This window comes from Pseudophryne corroboree, chromosome 6 (assembly GCF_028390025.1).
Source record: "Pseudophryne corroboree isolate aPseCor3 chromosome 6, aPseCor3.hap2, whole genome shotgun sequence".
Lineage (NCBI taxonomy): Eukaryota > Metazoa > Chordata > Amphibia > Anura > Myobatrachidae > Pseudophryne > Pseudophryne corroboree.
In genome coordinates, this window is record NC_086449.1 from 422,270,038 (window position 1) to 422,291,890 (window position 21,853).

The 21,853-nt window shown below is 47.6% G+C and overlaps 1 protein-coding gene across 6 annotated transcripts in view; it reads right to left on the reverse strand.

Annotated features, from left to right (window-relative positions):
* PHTF2 (putative homeodomain transcription factor 2) overlaps window positions 1–21,853 on the reverse strand; it is a 325,987-nt gene that overhangs the window by 239,621 nt on the left and 64,513 nt on the right. Inside the window, exon 2 of one of the 6 annotated variants that reach the window (XM_063926969.1) lies at window positions 421–504. The exons of the other annotated variants lie outside the window; for them this stretch is intronic. The gene's annotated coding sequence lies outside the window, so the exon portion shown is untranslated. The remainder of the gene's footprint in view (window positions 1–420; window positions 505–21,853) is intronic. 6 annotated transcript variants of the gene reach the window in all.

Consider the following 21,853-nt stretch of genomic DNA (forward strand, 5'->3'; position numbering starts at 1 on the left):
AGGTCATCTAATAAAATATTTGTTATAACTTTGTGTATTAAACAAAGTTTGTGTATATAGAGCCATCAGAAAACAAAGGTTTCACTATCTCAGTCTCTCTCAAAAAATTCTGTATTTCGGAATATTCCGTATTTCGGAATATTTGGATATGGGATACTCAACCTGTATAATAAAATTGACAGTTTGGTTAGAAGCTTTTAAAGGAATGGACTCCACTGAAAGTCTGTCATTGTAATCTTAAATAACAGTCTGTAGTATGGACACAATTATAAAAGGATACATTAAGAGAAAGTCCAGAAGCAGAGTATTTTGTCCCTCCTGGAGAGAGTCATGTTGGGAGCGGGCGGACGTGTCCAGGAAGCAACCGGACAACACTCTCCAGCTGCATGAGACAAGCATCAGAGCGGAGATTATACTTACCAAGTGCCAGGTCAGCACAATGAGCAACCGCTACTGAGCTGAATGATCCACAGCGAGCAGACGTGTCCAGGAAGCACCACGGATCTACACCCAAAAAAAAGGGGCATGGCATAACAAAAAAAAGGGACGTAGCCTTGCTGCACAGAGTGTAATGACTGTCTCGCACGAAATAACACACTGGCCCCCACAGGTAAAAACCTCAAACACATATGCCCCCACAGTGCCAGATATACATATGCCCCACAGTGCCACATATGACCCCTCAGTGCCAGATACAGATATGCCCCCACAGTGCCATGTGCTCACAGTGCCAGATATGCCCCCACAGTGCCACATATGACCCCACGGTGCCAGATACAGATATGACCCCACAGTGCCATGTGCCTAGTGCTAGATACGCCCCCACAGTGCCAGATACAGATATGCCACCACAGTGCCATGCGCCCACAGTGCCAGATATGCCCCCATAGTGCCAGATATGACCCTACAGTGCCAGACACAGATATGACCCCACAGTGCCATGTGCCCACAGTGCTAGACATGCCCCCACAGTGCCACATATGACCCCACAGTGCCAGATACAGATATGACCCCACAGTGCCATGTGCCCACAGTGCTAGACATGACCCCACAGTGCCAGATACAGATATGACCCCACAGTGCCATGTGCCCACAGTGCTAGACATAGATATGACCCCACAGTGCCATGTGCCCACAGTGCTAGATATGCCCCCACAGTGTCACATATGACCCCACAGTGCCAGATACAGATATGCCCCCACAGTGCCAGATGTGCCCCCACTGTGCTGCTCACTGTTTTGCTGCTGTGTGGAGAGCGCAGCGCGCGCCTCTCCTGCCTGCCACCCTACCTCTCAGTCTGGTCTCCGGCGGTGACGGCAGCGTGTATATCTCAAATCAGGCGCCGGTCTACGAGCTCTGATTGGCTAACGAACCGGCACCTGATTTGAGCTATACACTACGCCGTCACTACCAGAGACCAGACTGAGGGGCAGGACGGCAGGCAGGAGAGGCGCGCGCTGCGCTCTCCTTGCCTCGTGTGAATGGGCAGCGGATCGCGATCGTCTGGTCGCAAGTCCGCGATCGACTGTTTGGCCACCCCTGCCCTACTGTATGAATCACATTATTGCCCTGTCATCCACTAGGGGACACTGGAAGGATTACACTGGAATATAGCGGCATGGTTAGTGGGAGCTGGCACATGAAAATTTAGAAGTGTGAAGCTTATCCCCCTCTTCTACCCATCATCCACCAGTTAGAAAAATGTGCCCAAGGGAGCTGGTCACACTGGACTGGGCTGCAGAGATTCCTTAAATTTATTATTTAATTTTTCTTCCTTTTTTCTACCTTGTAATATAATTTTGCACCCTTCCCCACTTCTTAAAAAGTTGGGATCCATATCTGAGGCACTCTGACGAACAGTCAGGAGTGGTGTCCAGGACGTCTATACAAAAGCCCTGTCCCACCAGCACAGTGGCAGATACAGACAGGGGCGAAAAGGGCGAACGCCCCCCCTACACATATTGCGGCGGGTCCGGTTACCGCGATGAGCAGCACCTGCGAGCTGCGGCAGCACTAACACAGCTGCCGCGCCCACCGCCGCTGAAAGTCTAAGTGAGGGAGAGAATAGTAAGTGCAGGGGGCCGGAGGCCGGAGCAAGCAGTGTGTTAATCACTGTCTTCTCCGCCGCGCCCGGCTCCCCTCCCCAGTCCCAGCGGTAGCATCTATTTTCCCTTCATGGAGAGGACCTTCCAAGTCCTGATCACGAAGGGAGCATAGATACCCTGTCTCAGCCGCTCCGGCTCCTCCTCAGTGATATGATGCCTCTGCGCAATGACAAACACTGTCATGCGCAGTAGGCATTTGTGGATGCAGAGGATTCATTCAGGGGCAGGCTGGCGCCATTTTTACAGCAGCGGAGGAGCGGGCACGGATAGAGGAGCTAAAATCTGTAATTGCCTCGTTGTATGTAGGTGAGCTGTCTACTTTCCCTGTCACTCTGTCACTTTCCCTATCCCTTTATCACTCACCCTGTCCCTATGTCCCTGCTATCTCATTCCATGGCATGATGTGAATTTCGGCTCATTCTGTGTGCTGTAATGTGAATTTCGGCTCATACAGTGTGCTACAATGTGAATTTCGACTCATTCAGTGTGCAATAATGTGAATTTCGACTCATTCAGTGTGCTACAATGTGAATTTCAGCTCATTCAGTGTGCTACAATGTGAATTTCAGCTCATTCAGTGTGCTACAATGTGAATTTCGACTCATTCAGTGTGCAATAATGTGAATTTCGACTCATTCAGTGTGCTACAATGTGAATTTCAGCTCATTCAGTGTGCTACAATGTGAATTTCAGCTCATTCAGTGTGCTACAATGTGAATTTCAACTCATTCTGTGTGGTATAATGTGAATTTCAGCTCATACTGTGTGCTATAATGTGTACCATTGTTGTCCTATTACTTATGCCATCACAGGATCTATTAAAATAAATTAGTATTTATATAAAGCATTTTTAACTGCTAAAGTAAATTTATTTCACTTTTTTTCCCCCTCTCTAAAAGTGGACTGGTAGCCCAAATCTGGGCTGCATGATTGTGCAGATGCATGCAGGAATGGCAATTCGCCAGTCTGTATCACCAGTGCGCAGGGTTCTCTCCACTAACTGGCAACAATAGGAAATTTTAGAAGCGAACGAGGGGCATTTCTAAGTGGGAGAAGCTATGATTAAGGGGAGGAGTCATCATTTTTAAACCGCCCCCCTAAAAGTTAAGTCTAGATCCGCCACTGCACCAGCATCAGTAGCCTGCAGCTCCTCACTAAATGAGCTGACAGCCCATCTACACTGTGTAGCCCGGCAGCAGCATTATCTGGAGAGTATGTACTGTCTCCCCCCTCTTTCTTGATCTTAATTTTGGCCCCCCCAAAACTGTTGCAGTGGCACCGCCGGCTTCTATTCAGTCACCACCGATGTTTTTAATAGCGGCGGTGGATCAAAGGACCTGCCAGCCGCAGTGGCTTTACAGCAATCGCGGTCCCCCTTCTGGTACTGCGGCTGTGCCGGTTTGTATACCTTAACCGCCGCTGTTTTCACCAGCAGCGGTGGATCAAAGAACCCACCAGCCGCATCGGCTTTACACGGCCGGTCATGTGCGGCGGCGGGCTGGAGAGGGACCAGGCTTGCATTGACTGGCCATGCCACTCAGCTTCAGGCTGGATTCTCGATTATATATGGCTTTGGTGACTACTGTTATAGATAGGAGTGGCCATTTTAATTTCTTGGCACCGGCTGAACTTGAGGAAAGGGGGTGGAGACTACATTTAGTATACAGTCCAGCACTCCTGATGAGGCTACATTTATATTCTCTCTCTCTGTGTCACATGTCCTGTCCCTCTCTTTTCAAACAGATTGAGGACGGACAACTTGTTACTAGAGACCAGCACTGCTTCCACAAGGTTGCAGTTGAATTGGATTCGCCTGCCACATGTGAACAATTTCAGCGAACATTCAGCTGAAGGGCTGTAAGTGCACTGGGTTGTGACATTGGTTGGTGGTTGACTTGGAATCCAGTAGAGGGGGTGTTGTGTTATTCTCCTCCTTTATTACCACATCACCTTCTTGTCTCTAATTCTTCTCACTCTTACTGTAATGCTGTGTGAGTGTGTTCAAATATGACTGGCAAGACAAACACTAAAGCTTCTCAGCAGCTGTTTAATTGTATTACGTGTAATACTAAATTTACACAGTCAGACAGGAGATCATCTAGGTGTGAGTCTTGAACTGCAGCAGTCTCTCGTAAGACAGACCAGCCTGGGCTATGGGTCTGGCTGTGCCAGTTGAGGAATTGGTAACTTTTATGGGTTCTACAAAAAAAACTTGCTACAGTTACTTCCCTCAGACACAAGCGTCCACTGACTGTACTTCAATCGGATGAGGAAGGTGAATGGGAAGAATCCTTGGACGACCTTCCACAGGAACCTGACACCAGTAATCAGGGTGTCAGTGCATTGATTACTGCAGTGAGACAGATACCGACTTTCCCAGAGAAACAAGTTTCTGCACCTCAGGAATATGACTTGTTTGGTGAGCAACAAACATCATCAGTGGTTTTTACTTTCTCGCCACAGATGGATAACCACCTGGCCACCGCATGGAAACAGCCATACAAGCGTTTAAGTCCCCCAAAAATGTTGTTCCCTTTACCCTTTTCAGTCTTCTATAATGGAAAAATGGGAGACACCTTCTACGGTAGATGCATCAGTATCCAGATTATCCAAAAAGATAACCCTCCCTGTTCCAGGGGCGAATTCACTTAAGGATCGTAAGTAAGAAACAACCTTAAAGTCTATGTATACTGCCGCAGGTGCACAGCTCAGACCAACACTTGTAAGTGCTTGGGTGAATAGAGCTGTTGGTAAATGGGCGGAACAGCTGGTAGAGGGATTGTACTCCGGTACTCAGAGCAGACCTTTGTGTATTGGCAAAACACATACACAAGTCAGGAAGGTATTTGGAAATAGCCGCTAAGGACACAAGTCAGGTCTGTTCTAAGATTTCCACTTCTGCTGTGGCAGCTTGCAGGACGCTTTGGCTGCGCTCTTAGCATACGGATTCCAAACAGGCTGTCAAGGCTCTACCATTCACAGGGGACATCCTCTTTAGTCCACATTTGGAAAAAATGATCTCCCAAGCTACAGGGGGTAAGTCCACATTTTTACCTTCAGCAGCACATCCCACCAGGCGAACATATAGTTCCACCAACCATCTAGAGTGGCATAGGTAGAGGTCACCCCTCAAGCGACAGTGCACCATCCAGAGGCCAAGCCTACAGAGAAGGTGGCATGACTGTCTTCCAACCCACCTGTGGGCTCCACAGGTGGGGGCTCATCTGCAGTCGTTTCAACAGGTCTGGAGGCAGACCTCCAGATTCCTGGATTCACCAGTTAGTTTCACACGGTTACAAAACAGATTTGTCAGTTTCTCCGCTAAATCAGATCTTTACAACTGGTCTACCAGTACCTCCGGACAGGACAGCAGCGTTACAAGAATCGATCCAGTCCCTCCTCCAGTCAGGAGTTTTGTTACCGGTTCCGGTACTACAGAGAGGGCGAGGGTTTTACTCCAATCTTTTTGTAGTACAGTTTTTAAGGTTTGCAATTTTACAGGATCATTATCAGTTTCGGGTGCGGCCGTTCGCATCGTCATCGTGTTTTCACCAAAGCCATGTCAGTGATGGTGGCACACGTACGATCGCGGGGGGTTTCCATAGTCCCCTTCCTAGATGATCTCTTAATTTACTCACGTATCAGACTCTGATTTGCCACGAATAATCAATTTCAACAAATCCAATCTGATTCCATCCCAAATACTTCAATTTCTGTGTTAAATACTAGATACAAAGAAGGTGTGTGTGTGTGTGTGTGTGTGTGTGTGTGTGTGTGTGTGTGTGTTTCTGCTGATGGTCAAAGCACACATTTGTGAAATGGTCAGATTTGGTTCTCAAATGGAAGAAGGTTTCCTTACACCTTTGCATTCAACTGTTAGGGAAGATGATGGATGCCTTCAAAGCACTACAACTCAGGTGTTTCCACTCCAGGCCATTTTAACTAGACCCGCTATATCAATGGTCAGGATCTCACCTACACATACATCAGACGGTCAATTGTCGCCTCAAACCTGGTTCTCTCTCCTATGGTGGCTCCAGACCAACAATCTAACTGCGGGGTTGTAGATTTGGAATCTGGGATTGGATCATTCTAATGACCGGTGCCAACCTCAGAGGATGGGGCGCAGTAATCCTAAACTATCACTTTCAGGGGTGGTTATCAACCCAAGGAAGCAGGTTACCCATAAATGGGCTGAGCAATTTACAACGCATTGCTGGAGGCGGCACATCATCTTTTTAAACTAGTATGGGTACAGTCAGACAACGCAACAGCAGTCGCCTATATTAACATGGCGATGTGAGAGGCCACTCTGATCCTATCTTGGACCGAAAGACAACAGGTGATCCTATCAGCAGTGTTCATCCCAGGAGTGGACAACTGGAGGCGAACTCTCAGCCGACAGGACATTCACCCGAGAGTGGGCGCTATATGCAGAGGTATTTCAAGCCCTAGTTCAACGATGGGAATGTCCTCAAATAGATCTAATGGCATCTTGACTGAACCATCAATTTCCGAGATACGTATCAAAAACAAGAGATCCGAAAAGCGGAGGCAGTAGACGCTCTCACAGTAGCCTGGACGTATGATATAGTCTACCTCTTTCCAGCAATTCCACGCATCAAACTAGAGAGTCAGTCTAAGTTATTCTGGTTGCGCCAAATTGGCCTTGGAGAAGTTGGTTTTCGGACCTGCTTATGCTACTTGTGGATGAACCTTGGACCCTTATCACTTCATCCAGATCTTCTATAGTAGAACCCGTTCATTCACCCCAACTTACAGTGGCTGCATTAAACGGAGTGGCTGTTGAGACCTGCTATACTAAGAAGCCAGGGAATTCCAGAAGCAGTCATTCCTACCATGTTACACGCCAGGAAGCCTGTTACTGCGCTCTTACTTTGCTGGGTGTGAACGCAAGGGTGTTCAGTCTCCATCTCTTGCTGCTCTTTCTTCAAGATGGGCTGGTCTCCGTCTGGGTTTCTTAAAAAGGTACAGATTTCTGCATTCTTTTTTTCACTGCCATATAGTCCTCCTTCGAGAAGTGCAAACATTTCTTCATGGAGCTCGCAGATTACAACCTCCGTTCATCCCACCTACAGCCCCGTGGGACCTTAATCTGGTGCTCATTTTTCTTCAGTCTTCTATGTTCGAACCTTTAGAAGACGTAGACCTCAAATCTCTCGTGAAAGACTGTTCTCCTTTTGGCTCTGGCACCGGCTCGCTGTGTTTCTGAAATGGGACCACTGTCGTGCAGGTCTCCATTCCTCATTTTTCACAAGGATAGAGCGGACCTCAAGACACAGGCCTCTTTCCTTTCAAAAGGTAGTGTCGACATTCTACCCAGATCAACTTATTGTGGTTTCTTCTCTTAAGGATGATTATAGTCAACCTTCTACCCTAGATGTGGTCAGGGTTTTGCGTATTCTTGTCTCTAGAACGGTGTCAGTACGCAAGTCAGATACATTGTTTGTGCTGTATGATGCTGTTCAACGGGGTTGCCCAGCCTCAAAGCAGACATTGGCCAGATGGATTCGTCTGGCTATCCGTCAGCAACGCTACACAACCACCTTCTTCTATTTCAGCGAATGCCACCTGGTCTGTGGGTGCGTCTATGGTGGCCAATCCCGGGAGCGGCGGGATCCCGGGATTTAGGGCCAAAAATGGCCGGGATTCAATTCCGGGATTGGAAGCTCCAATCCCGGGGATTGAGGGATCAGCATTGAGCGTCCACAGGACGCTCAGACGCTGCCTGACTTCCTCCTTCCGGCTCCCCAGCGCAGGAGGTCACGCTGCACCGCCACACGCTGCTGGGAGCCACCAGAGGATGTTACCCACCCGCCCGCCCCCAGTATATGGTGAGTTATGTGTGCGGTGCGGCGGCCACATATCTAAAAGCCAATCCCGGGTATCCCAGGATTGGCAATTTTCAATCCCGATACCCGGGATTGAAAAAATGGCCTGGGATTGGCTTTCCTAGGTGCGTCCTGGGCAGCACGTCGTGATGCTTCCACGACGGAGCTTTGCCGCGCGGCCACCTAGTCCTCGGTTAACACATTCATCAGGTTTTAGAAGTTCGACACTTTAGATATTTGAAGAGGAGAAGGGAGGAGAAGACCTGAGCACAGGTGTTTCATTTAGAATCTGAATCAATTGCTAGGAATATATTGTTCCACAATGTGATACAAGTACCGGAAAAGACTGGAAGTTTCACTGAAGAAGCGCCACCGCTAAACATTTGTCCGAGAAGCCGGTGCCCGCGAGTGCACTAGCAGGACGCGCATCACCAATACAGCCAGACTGAACAGGGCGGACTCACCGCTGCGATACCTATTCTCCGAACAGGTACCTCCTTGCTTTCAGGGCACTGTGAGAAGTGCTGTGGGGCATGGTTAGAGACCCTGCTATACCACCAGGGACCGGCCAGCCATCGGGGCATAGAACACTGCTGCTGACCTTTTTGCTTTCTACACACCCCCCAATAGGTCAGAGTATCTTTCATCCTGCACCAATACCAGTAGCACATGCAGGGAAGCAGCACACTCTGAGGGCAGTCCGTGTGTCTTTAATATACATCTTTTCTGACACTTTATTATCTTTCACGTCGGCGCTCTCTCATTGTGAGCAATGATATGCTAATACCCTGCGCTGAATACAACCGGGCACTCAGGTCGTTATACTACAACAGCAGAAGCACCAAATCAACCTCATTCTAAACCTTGTGACACTCACTCACTATGGGGTATATTCAATTAAGGTCGAAACGGTCGTCTTGTCGAAAAGACGGCAGTTTTCGACTTTTTCTGGTCGGAAGGGGTTCCGACCTATTCAGTCCCCAGCATTTTTATTCGACAAGTCGGGGAATTCGACTTGTCGAATAGTACGTGAATTGGCGGTATAGCTGTCGATTCACATGCTTCTGAGGGAAACGGGGCCAAATTCGACAGGTTTTGGCCCAGTTTCCGACCATCTCAGTTTGACTTAAAAAAAAAGTTGAACTGAGATGAGGGACCCGAGAGGAGGAGAGGGGGGAGAGCCACGGGCAGACAGCGGAGAGCAGCACTACAGCACAGCGCTGCAGGAGGATGTGTCATAGCCGCCGCTCACGGCAGCGTCCACTTGGCTCCAGCAAGTGAGATCCCGCTTGCTGGAGCCGGGTGGACGCTGCTGTGAGGTCTGGCGGCTGTGCCACATCCTCCTGCAGCGCTGCTGTCCCCCTTCTGCCCCCCCTCCCCGGTCCCTCATCTCAAGTCGACTTTTTAAAATCGAATTGAGATGGGCATTGAATAGCCCTTGTCTGATCCATTCCGATAAATGCATGTTGGAATGGATCCGACCTCAATTGAATATACCCCTATAAACGCACCTGCACACAGTGAGCAGCAGCTGCCCCAATTAGTGTCATAATACAAGGTTGCTTGTTACTACGCCTCTACTCATGCTAGTAGTTTTACCTCTATCCTGCACGGCACACCCTCACATTGAATGTTATTAATCAGCAATATTGACATTAAGGACTGATATCATCCACTATTTGGCAATTTTGCGAGAGTCTGTGGTGCGGATTTACTGTTTATGTTTGGAGTCATTAATATATTTTTTACAGGTTGTATACAGTATTAGCACTGTGAACTGTGTTACCTATCAATAGAAATGATCTATGAGACCTTGAATATATGGTACCAGTTTTGAAAATTAATTATTTTGCTTAAGTTCTCTGAATTATCAGAGAACTACACATTGTCTATTTGAAGCATTTATTACAGCAAGAGAATTTATTATCCCTGCTATTATATGCAACTATATGTGTGATATTTGTCTTTTTGTATGTGGTCATAATACTTACCGTTTTAAAAAGTACAGTAATAAAAGTGAAATTTTATAACTATAAGAGTGCCCCCAGAAAGAGAGTTTCTTCTGCCACTTCCTATTCGACACTTTTGCAGCTTTGGCCTCCAGGTTTGGACAACTTGCCTCAGAGCTCTCCCACCCGGGGAGAAAACTTTGAGATATCTCCAGTGTAATCCTTCCAGTGTCCCCTAGTAGCTGAAAGAGAAAATGTGATTTTGGTACCTACTGGTAAATCCTTTTCTCCGATTCCACAGGGGATATTGGACATCCTCCAAAGCACTGTTTTACCTGCATGTTGTGTTGCTGTTGGTTGTGATTCTTTTCTCTTCTCCTCCTGTTTCCATCTCCTCGCGGTCTACATTTTCCTTACTGGGGGATGATGGGTAGCAGTGGGTGAGGCACTTCTCACTTTTAAATTATCATAAGTGCCAGCTTCCACTAACAATGCCTTTATACCCCAGTGTAATTCTTCCAGTGTCCCATGTGGAATCAGAGATAAGGATTTACCGGTAGGTACTAAAATAAAATTTTTGTAAATAGCTGCTAAACCAAGAATTAAAGCAAGGCTAGACTAATACCAAACCTCTAAAATACATAAATAAAATATATATCAACTGTGGGAAGTCATTATTTCTGATATTGCATCTCTTTCCCGGATCCAAAAAAATACGTTACTGAATCCTAGAACGAAATTATTTAATATTTTATTAAAAAGTTTGGGTATTTAGTAGTGGGTCACACAATGTCTTAGCTACTGAGCTACATGCTTTTATGTGCACCGTTTATGAAATAACAATGGCCCTCATTCCGAGTTGTTCGCTCGGTATTTTTCATCGCATCGCAGTGAAAATCCGCTTAGTACGCATGCGCAAAGTTCGCACTGCGACTGCGCCAAGTAACTTTACTATGAAGAAAGTATTTTTACTCACGGCTTTTTCTTCGCTCCGGCGATCGTAATGTGATTGACAGGAAATGGGTGTTACTGGGCGGAAACACGGCGTTTCAGGGGCGTGTGGCTGAAAACGCTACCGTTTCCGGAAAAAACGCAGGAGTGGCCGGAGAAACGGTGGGAGTGCCTGGGCGAACGCTGGGTGTGTTTGTGACGTCAACCAGGAACGACAAGCACTGAACTGATCGCACAGGCAGAGTAAGTCTGAAGCTACTCTGAAACTGCTAAGTAGTTAGTAATCGCAATATTGCGCATACATCGGTCGCAATTTTAAGAAGCTAAGATTCACTCCCAGTAGGCGGCGGCTTAGCGTGTGTAACTCTGCTAAATTCGCCTTGCGACCGATCAACTCGGAATGAGGGCCAATGTACCTAAATGCAATGGCAGCAAAAAATAAGAATTTACTTACCGATAATTCTATTTCTCATAGTCCGTAGTGGATGCTGGGGACTCCGAAAGGACCATGGGGAATAGCGGCTCCGCAGGAGACTGGGCACAAAAGTAAAAGCTTTAAGACTACCTGGTGTGCACTGGCTCCTCCCCCTATGACCCTCCTCCAAGCCTCAGTTAGGATACTGTGCCCGGACGAGCGTACACAATAAGGAAGGATTTTGAATCCCGGGTAAGACTCATACCAGCCACACCAATCACACCGTACAACTTGTGATCTGAACCCAGTTAACAGCATGATAACAGAGGAGCCTCTGAAAAGATGGCTCACAACAATAATAACCCGATTTTTTGTAACAATAACTATGTACAAGTATTGCAGACAATCCGCACTTGGGATGGGCGCCCAGCATCCACTACGGACAATGAGAAATAGAATTATCGGTAAGTAAATTCTTATTTTCTCTGACGTCCTAGTGGATGCTGGGGACTCCGAAAGGACCATGGGGATTATACCAAAGCTCCCAAACGGGCGGGAGAGTGCGGATGACTCTGCAGCACCGAATGAGAGAACTCCAGGTCCTCCTCAGCCAGGGTATCAAATTTGTAGAATTTAGCAAACGTGTTTGCCCCTGACCAAGTAGCTGCTCGGCAAAGTTGTAAAGCCGAGACCCCTCGGGCAGCCGCCCAAGATGAGCCCACTTTCCGTGTGGAATGGGCTTTTACAGATTTTGGCTGTGGCAGGCCTGCCACAGAATGTGCAAGCTGAATTGTACTACAAATCCAACGAGCAATAGTCTGCTTAGAAGCAGGAGCACCCAGCTTGTTGGGTGCATACAGGATAAACAGCGAGTCAGATTTTCTGACTCCAGCCGTCCTGGAAACATATATTTTCAGGGCCCTGACTACGTCCAGCAACTTGGAATCCTCCAAGTCCCTAGTAGCCGCAGGCACCACAATAGGCTGGTTTAAGTGAAATGCTGAAACCACCTTAGGGAGAAATTGAGGACGAGTCCTCAATTCTGCCCTGTCCGTATGAAAAATTAGGTAAGGGCTTTTATAGGATAAAGCCGCCAATTCTGAGACACGCCTGGCTGAGGCCAGGGCTAACAGCATTACCACTTTCCATGTGAGATATTTTAAGTCCACAGTGGTGAGTGGTTCAAACCAATGTGATTTTAGGAACCCCAAAACTACATTGAGATCCCAAAGGTGCCACTGGAGGCACAAAAGGAGGCTGTATATGCAGTACCCCCTTGACAAACGTCTGGACTTCAGGAACTGAAGCTAGTTCTTTTTGGAAGAATATTGACAGGGCCGAAATTTGAACCTTAATGGACCCTAATTTTAGGCCCATAGACAGTCCTGTTTGCAGGAAATGCAGGAAACGACCCAGTTGAAATTCCTCTGTAGGGGCCTTCCTGGCCTCACACCACGCAACATATTTACGCCAAATACGGTGATAATGTTGCACAGTTACATCCTTCCTGGCTTTGATCAGGGTAGGGATGACTTCATCCGGAATGCCTTTTTCCTTCAGGATCCGGCGTTCAACCGCCATGCCGTCAAACGCAGCCGCGGTAAGTCTTGGTCCCTGCTGGAGCAGGTCCTTTCTTAGAGGTAGAGGCCACAGGTCTTCCGTGAGCATCTCTTGAAGTTCCGGGTACCAAGTCCTTCTTGGCCAATCCGGAGCCACGAGTATAGTCCTTACTCCTCTCCTCCTTATGATTCTCAGTACCTTGGGTATGAGAGGCAGAGGAGGGAACACATACACTGACTGGTACACCCACGGTGTTACCAGAGCGTCCACAGCTATTGCCTGAGGGTCCCTTGACCTGGCGCAATCTCTGTCCAGTTTTTTGTTGAGGCGGGACGCCATCATGTCCACCTTTGGTTTTTCCCAACGGTTCACAATCATGTGGAAGACTTCTGGGTGAAGTCCCCACTCCCCCGGGTGGAGATCGTGTCTGCTGAGGAAGTCTGCTTCCCAGTTGTCCACTCCCGGAATGAACACTGCTGACAGTGCTATCACATGATTTTCCGCCCAGCGAAGAATCCTTGCAACTTCCGTCATTGCCCTCCTGCTTCTTGTGCCGCCCTGTCTGTTTACGTGGGCGACTGCCGTGATGTTGTCCGACTGGATCAGCACCGGCTGACCCTGAAGCAGAGGCCTTGCCTGACTTAGGGCATTGTAAATGGCCCTTAGTTCCAGGATATTTATGTGAAGTGACGTTTCCATGCTTGACCACAAGCCCTGGAAATTTCTTCCCTGTGTGACTGCTCCCCAGCCTCTCAGGCTGGCATCCGTGGTCACCAGGACCCAGTCCTGAATGCCGAATCTGCGGCCCTCTAGAAGATGAGCACTCTGCAACCACCACAGGAGAGACACCCTTGTCCTTGGAGACAGGGTTATCCGCTGATGCATTTGAAGATGCGATCCGGACCATTTGTCCAGCAGATCCCACTGAAAAGTTCTTGCGTGGAATCTGCCGAATGGAATCGCTTCGTAAGAAGCCACCATTTTTCCCAGGACCCTTGTGCATTGATGCACTGACACTTGGCCTGGTTTTTGGAGGTTCCTGACTAGGTCGGATAACTCCCTGGCTTTCTCCTCCGGGAGAAACACCTTTTTCTGTACTGTGTCCAGAATCATCACTAGGAACAGCAGACGTGTCGTCGGAATCAGCTGCGATTTTGGAATATTTAGAATCCATCCGTGCTGTCGTAGTACTACTTGAGATAGTGCTACTCCGACCTCCAACTGTTCTCTGGACCTTGCCCTTATCAGGAGATCGTCCAAGTAAGGGATAATTAAGACGCCTTTTCTTCAAAGAAGAATCATCATTTCGGCCATTACCTTGGTAAAGACCCGGGGTGCCGTGGACAATCCAAACGGCAGCGTCTGAAACTGATAGTGACAGTTCTGTACCACAAACCTGAGGTACCCTTGGTGAGAAGGGCAAATTGGGACATGGAGGTAAGCATCCTTGATGTCCAGAGACACCATATAGTCCCCTTCTTCCAGGTTCGCTATCACTGCTCTGAGCGATTCCATCTTGAATTTGAACCTTTGTATGTAAGTGTTCAAGGATTTCAGATTTAAAATAGGTCTCACCGAGCCGTCCGGCTTCGGTACCACAAACAGCGTGGAATAATACCCCTTTCCCTGTTGTAGGAGGGGTACCTTGATTATCACCTGCTGGGAATACAGCTTGTGAATGGCTTCCAATACCGCCTCCCTGTCGGGGGGAGACGTTGGTAAAGCAGACTTCAGGAACCGGCGAGGGGGAGACGTCTCGAATTCCAATTTGTACCCCTGAGATACTACCTGCAGGATCCAGGGGTCCACTTGCGGGTGAGCCCACTGCGCGCTGAAATTCTTGAGACGGGCCCCCACCGTGCCTGAGTCCGCTTGTAAGGCCCCAGCGTCATGCTGAGGACTTGGCAGAAGCGGGGGAGGGCTTCTGTTCCTGGGAAGAGGCTGTCTGCTGCAGTCTTTTTCCCCTTCCTCTGCCCCGGGGCAGATACGAGTGGCCTTTTGCCCGCTTGCCCTTATGGGGACGAAAGGACTGAGCCTGAAAAGACGGTGTCTTTTTCTGCTGAGAGGTGACCTGGGGTAAAAAGGTGGATTTCCCAGCCGTTGCCGTGGCCACCAGGTCCGATAGACCGACCCCAAATAACTCCTCCCCTTTATACGGCAATACTTCCATATGCCGTTTGGAATCCGCATCACCTGACCACTGTCGCGTCCATAACCCTCTTCTGGCAGAAATGGACAGCGCACTTACTCTTGATGCCAGAGTGCAAATATCCCTCTGTGCATCTCTCATATATAGAAATGCATCCTTTAAATGCTCTATAGTCAATAATATATTGTCCCTGTCCAGGGTATCAATATTTTCAGTCAGGGAATCCGACCAAGCCACCCCAGCACTGCACATCCAGGCTGAGGCGATTGCTGGTCGCAGTATAATACCAGTATGTGTGTATATACTTTTTAGGATATTTTCCAGCTTCCTATCAGCTGGTTCCTTGAGGGCGGCCGTATCAGGAGACTGTAACGCCACTTGTTTTGATAAGCGTGTGAGCGCCTTATCCACCCTAGGGGGTGTTTCCCAAAGCGCCCTAACCTCTGGCGGGAAAGGGTATAATGCCAATAATTTTTTAGAAATTAGCAGTTTTTTATCGGGGGAAACCCACGCTTCATCACACACCTCATTTAATTCATCTGATTCAGGAAAAACTACGGGTAGTTTTTTCACACCCCACATAATACCCTTTTTTGTGGTACTTGTAGTATCAGAAATGTTCAAAACCTCCTTCATTGCCGTGATCATGTAACGTGTGGCCCTACTGGAAAATACGTTTGTTTCCTCACCGTCGACACTGGAGTCGGTGTCCGTGTCTGTGTCGACCACCTGAGGTAACGGGCGCTTTAGAGCCCCTGACGGTGTTTGAGACGCCTGTACAGGTATTAACTGATTTGCCGGCTGTCTCATGTCGTCAACAGTCTTTTGTAAAGTGCTGACACTATCACGTAATTCCTTCCATAAGACCATCCAGTCAGGTGTCGACTCCCTAGGGGGTGACATCACTAATACAGGCAATTGCTCCGCCTCCATACCATTTTCCTCCTCATACATGTCGACACAACGTACCGACACACAGCACACACACAGGGAATGCTCTGATAGAGGACAGGACCCCACTAGCCCTTTGGGGAGACAGAGGGAGAGTTTGCCAGCACACACCAGAGCGCTATATATATACAGGGATAACCTTATATAAGTGTTTTTCCCTTATATAGCTGCTGTATAGATTCATCTGCCAATTTAGTGCCCCCCCTCTCTTGTTTTACCCTGTTTCTGTAGTGCAGGACTGCAGGGGAGAGTCAGGGAGCTTCCCTCCAACGGAGCTGTGAGGAAAAATGGCGCCAGTGTGCTGAGGAGATAGGCTCCGCCCCCTTCTCGGCGGCCGTTCTCCCGCTTTTTTACGGAAAAACAGGCATGAGTTAAATGCATCCATATAGCCCAGGAGCTATATGTGATGCATTTTTTGCCCCCTAAGGTGTTTATATTGCGTCTCAGGGCGCCCCCACCCAGCGCCCTGCACCCTCAGTGACCGGAGTGTGAAGTGTGCTGAGAGCAATGGCGCACAGCTACGGTGCTGTGCGCTACCTTATTGAAGACAGGACGTCTTCTGCCGCCGATTTTTCCGGACCTCTTCTGCTCTTCTGGCTCTGTAAGGGGGACGGCGGCGTGGCTCTGGGACACATCCATGGCTGGGCCTGTGATCGTCCCTCTGGAGCTAATGTCCAGTAGCCTAAGAAGCCCAATCCACTCTGCACGCAGGTGAGTTCGCTTCTTCTCCCCTTAGTCCCTTGATGCAGTGAGCCTGTTGCCAGCAGGTCTCACTGAAAATAAAAAACCTAAAACTAAACTTTTTTCTAAGCAGCTCAGGAGAGCCACCTAGACTGCACCCTTCTCGTTCGGGCACAAAAATCTAACTGAGGCTTGGAGGAGGGTCATAGGGGGAGGAGCCAGTGCACACCAGGTAGTCTTAAAGCTTTTACTTTTGTGCCCAGTCTCCTGCGGAGCCGCTATTCCCCATGGTCCTTTCGGAGTCCCCAGCATCCACTAGGACGTCAGAGAAATCTAAATCATACCAGAGAAACCGTAAAATAAAAAAAACAAAAAATAAAAGACATGCTAATATATATATTAAATATCATCTATTTTGTTTATTTCAAAATGTGAGTAAACAGCAATGAAGAAAAACTTTGAGAGACATAGGGGGTAATTCAGACCTGATCGTAGTAGCAAATTTGTTTGCTAATGGGCAAAACCATGTGCACTGCAGGGGGGCAGATATAACATGTGTAGAAAGAGTTAGATTTGGGTGGGGTGTGTCCAAACTGAAATCTAAATTTCAGTGTAAAAATAAAGCAGGCAGTATTTACCCTGCACAGAAACAATATAACCCACCCAAATCTAACTCTCTCTGCACGTTATATCTGCAACAATCGCACTGTGTGCAGGGATGCAGCCGCCGTCACACTGCACAGCGCTGGGTGCTTGAAGGCTGGAGTGGTACGCTGGCAGCCTGGTTGGAGGGAGGTCTCAGGACTGGAGGTGCCGGCAGTGATTGGCTGGGGAGACAGGCAATGAGGACTGAGCGGCTTCTTGCAGGACGCGCTGTCAGAGTCCTGTATGTGCCTCAGTCAATACCATTTCAGTATTGGCTGAGGCGCACAAAGGACTCGGACAGCGCATCTTGTATGACCAACTAATTTTTAAAAAGTGAGCCCCCCACTGTCAGTAGCGTGTAAAAATGCGCTATAGCAGGTATTTTGCAAACACTGATATTAATAAGCAGCAACATGCAAATGCAACACCTGCAGCAATATTGTGCTGAGCTGGGTTAGGCTGGGCACACTTGGCGATATGCAGCAGATATATCATCCGATTCGGTGGATTGGACGATATATTGTTCACATCGTCCAGTGCGGATGCACTATAGCAATAACTAAGCACACTCCCGCAGGTTGTTAAAGATGTACAGTATCTTTAGTTCTTACCTTGAACTCTAAAGATACTGAACAAGACTGCAAGTTCCTGGATGTGGCCGGTTGACGTCACTGACTATATAGTAAACGATATTGTTCAGTGTGTATGAATGATATCGTTTGCGGGGAAAATCTTGCACATTGTCACACCGGCTAGTGTGTACTCGGCCTTATTGACAGTCCTACATGATCTGTAGCATCTAACAACATACTACTGTAATAATGTGTAACAATCAAATTGAAACATGTTGCCGTTTTGTGCTTAGCCACAAAGTTATCAGGATAGAGTAATAGCAGTAAGAAAAGACTCACTCAAAGGGGTAATCGACTGCTGTTTAGTATCTGTCTCATCAACATCGAATACAAAATGAGACATGAAAAGACCCAGTCATAAATGTGTATATAGGGGGGTACTCACGGAGCGCAGCGATCACTCCGTGTGTATCCCTCACAGCGAGAGCGATGCGCAGCCCCACACATCGCTATCGCTGGTGCTAGATTGGCCTGTATGCAGGCCAATCTAGCAGGTCGTGCACTTCACCCGCTGGGTGAAATGAGCGGCCCCCCGTCTCACCCCACACGCTCAGCACACATCGCGCTGTGCTGAGCAGGGGGAGAGATGTGTGCTGAGCGAACCGCTCAGCACACATCTCTCCCCAAATCGGCCGTGTATATGGGCCTTAAGATCCGCTGTCACTCCTCTTACACTGTAATCAGTGTACATAGGATGAGTGTAAAAGCTTGCTTCTGGCTGTTGGCATTACCGTTTGAGTATCTGGTCGCAGCAGCCAATGAGAGAGCAATGAAACATAACAAGGATGTTTTTACTTAGTGGGTAAAGGTGTTGAATATAAGGTCTAAGGTTTGCAGGTCCAGCTGTGCACACTGCGGGAGCACCATGGGTACAGACAATATCGTTACACATTTCTACAGTAGCATAGTGTTGGATGGTACAGATCGTGAAGAACTGTCAACCCAGCACAATATTGCTGCATGTGTTGCAATTCCATGTTACTTCTTACTAATATACTGCAAGGCTGGTTGATATTGTTTCCACACTAGTTTGAACTAATTAGCTCCACCTGTGGATCTTTTCAAATGTGTCAGTGAGTAATGAATACACCTGTGCACCTACTAGGTGACCTAGAAAACATGAACTGTTGGGGGTCCTTAAGGACCGAGTTTGGGATCCACTGGTCTAATCTAGATGCTTACTACAGGTGGTAAAAAAAAAATGAATCACTAATGGAGGCTACCCAGTCTGTTACACTGCCCAACTCTCATTTCCATTATTATGAGTTCCCAACTCAAGGTACCAAAGCCCCCTGGAGTAACAGGGAGTACGAAAAGATGACTAGTTGCTAAAGCTGTAAAAATGCCTAAATTTAATAGCTACTATAAGCAACTGTTCAAAAATAGACGTAATTACAAAACATGAAAATGTGTTAACACACAGACTGGCATGACTAACTCTCAAATTCTTAGAGTTTTCTTGGGCACTTCCTGAGTCACTTGTGTCACATGTCTAAAACATGACAGCTGGAGTCTAATTTTGTCTTTCTGCCTTGGCCCTACCTATAAAACGGTAATTGCTTGGTTAGCATTAAATACATGAACATTTTGTTTCAAACAAAAGCAATGGAGTTACACAATGTAGATATTTTGCAAAAACTAAAAAAGTAAATAGTTTTCTATTTCAGTTACATGCGATACTTTGTAAATGAAGGACTCCAAAATAATAAGCTATGCATAAAAAATAATGCAGATAAAATGTAAAAAAAGAAAAAAAATGGTGCTGACTGTTGTGTGTTTTTTATAGATTTCACATGTGCATATTCAAATGCAGAGTGCATCTGTCTAGAACAGTGGTTCCTAATATGGGTGTCGTTGCACACTGGGGTGCTTTGGGGTATTTGCAGGGGTGCCCCGGAACCAATTCAAATTATTTATAGTCACTGTAATAGATAAACCCAGTGCTTGGGACTTCCAATCATAGGATGTGGAAAAACAGAAGTGAATCATGTCCCTCACCACATAACTGAACATATGTATGACATATAAAACACAATTCACTGAATTTAAGATTTTTTTCTGAATTTCTCAATAAGAAACTTTTGGCATGAGGTACCGTGAAAAAAAATAAGAATTTACTTAGCGATAATTCTATTTCTCGTAGTCCGTAGTGGATGCTGGGAACTCCGTAAGGACCATGGGGAATAGCGGCTCCGCAGGAGACTGGGCACAAAAGTAAAGCTTTAGGACTACCTGGTGTGCACTGGCTCCTCCCCCTATGACCCTCCTCCAAGCCTCAGTTAGGATACTGTGCCCGGACGAGCGTACACAATAAGGAAGGATTTATGAATCCCGGGTAAGACTCATACCAGCCACACCAATCACACCGTACAACTTGTGATCTGAACCCAGTTAACAGCATGATAACAGAGGAGCCTCTGGATAGATGGCTCACAACAATAACCCGATTTAGTTAACAATAACTATGTACAAGTATTGCAGACAATCCGCACTTGGGATGGGCGCCCAGCATCCACTACGGACTACGAGAAATAGAATTATCGGTAAGTAAATTCTTATTTTCTCTGACGTCCTAGTGGATGCTGGGAACTCCGTAAGGACCATGGGGATTATACCAAAGCCCCCAAACGGGCGGGAGAGTGCGGATGACTCTGCAGCACCGAATGAGAGAACTCCAGGTCCTCCTCAGCCAGGGTATCAAATTTGTAGAATTTAGCAAACGTGTTTGCCCCTGACCAAGTAGCTGCTCGGCAAAGTTGTAAAGCCGAGACCCCTCGGGCAGCCGCCCAAGATGAGCCCACCTTCCTTGTGGAATGGGCTTTTACAGATTTTGGCTGTGGCAGGCCTGCCACAGAATGTGCAAGCTAAATTGTATTACAAATCCAACGAGCAATAGTCTGCTTAGAAGCAGGAGCACCCAGCTTGTTGGGTGCATACAGGATAAACAGCGAGTCAGATTTTCTGACTCCGGTCGTCCTGGAAATATATTTTCAAGGCCCTGACTACGTCCAACAACTTGGAGTCCTCCAAGTCACTAGTAGCCGCAGGTACCACAATAGGTTGGTTCAGATGAAACACTGAAACCACCTTAGGGAGAAAATGAGGACGAGTCCTCAATTCCGCCCTGTCTGAATGGAAGATCAGATAAGGGCTTTTACAGGATAAAGCCCGCCAATTCTGACACGCGCCTGGCCGAGGCCAGGGCCAACAACATGACCACTTTCCATGTGAGATATTTTAACTCCACAGATTCAAGTGGTTCAAACCAATGTGACTTTAGGAACCCCAAAACTACATTGAGATCCCAAGGTGCCACTGGAGGCACAAAAGGAGGCTGTATATGCAGTACCCCTTTTACAAACGTCTGAACTTCAGGAACTGAAGCTAGTTCTTTCTGGAAGAAAAATGACAGGGCCGAAATTTGAACCTTAATGGACCCCAATTTTAGGCCCATAGACACTCCTGTTTACAGGAAATGCAGGAATCGACCTAGTTGAAATTCCTCCATTGAGGCCTTACTGGCCTCGCACCACGCAACATATTTTCGCCAAATGCGGTGATAATGCTTTGCGGTTACATCCTTCCTGGCTTGATCAGGGTAGGGATGACTTCTTCCGGAATGCCTTTTTCCTTCAGGATCCGGCGTTCAACCGCCCTGCCGTCAAACGCAGCCGCGGGAAGTCTTGGAATAGACAGGGTCCTTGCTGGAGCAGGTCCCTTCTTAGAGGTAGAGGCCACGGGTCCTCCGTGAGCATCTCTTGAAGTTCCGGGTACCAAGTCCTTCTTGGCCAATCCGGAGCCACGAGTATAGTTCTTACTCCCCTCCGTCTTATAATTCTCAGTACTTTTGGTATGAGAGGAAGAGGAGGGAACACATACACTGACTGGTACACCCACGGTGTTACCAGAGCGTCCACAGCTATTGCCTGAGGGTCCCTTGACCTGGCGCAATACCTGTCCAAT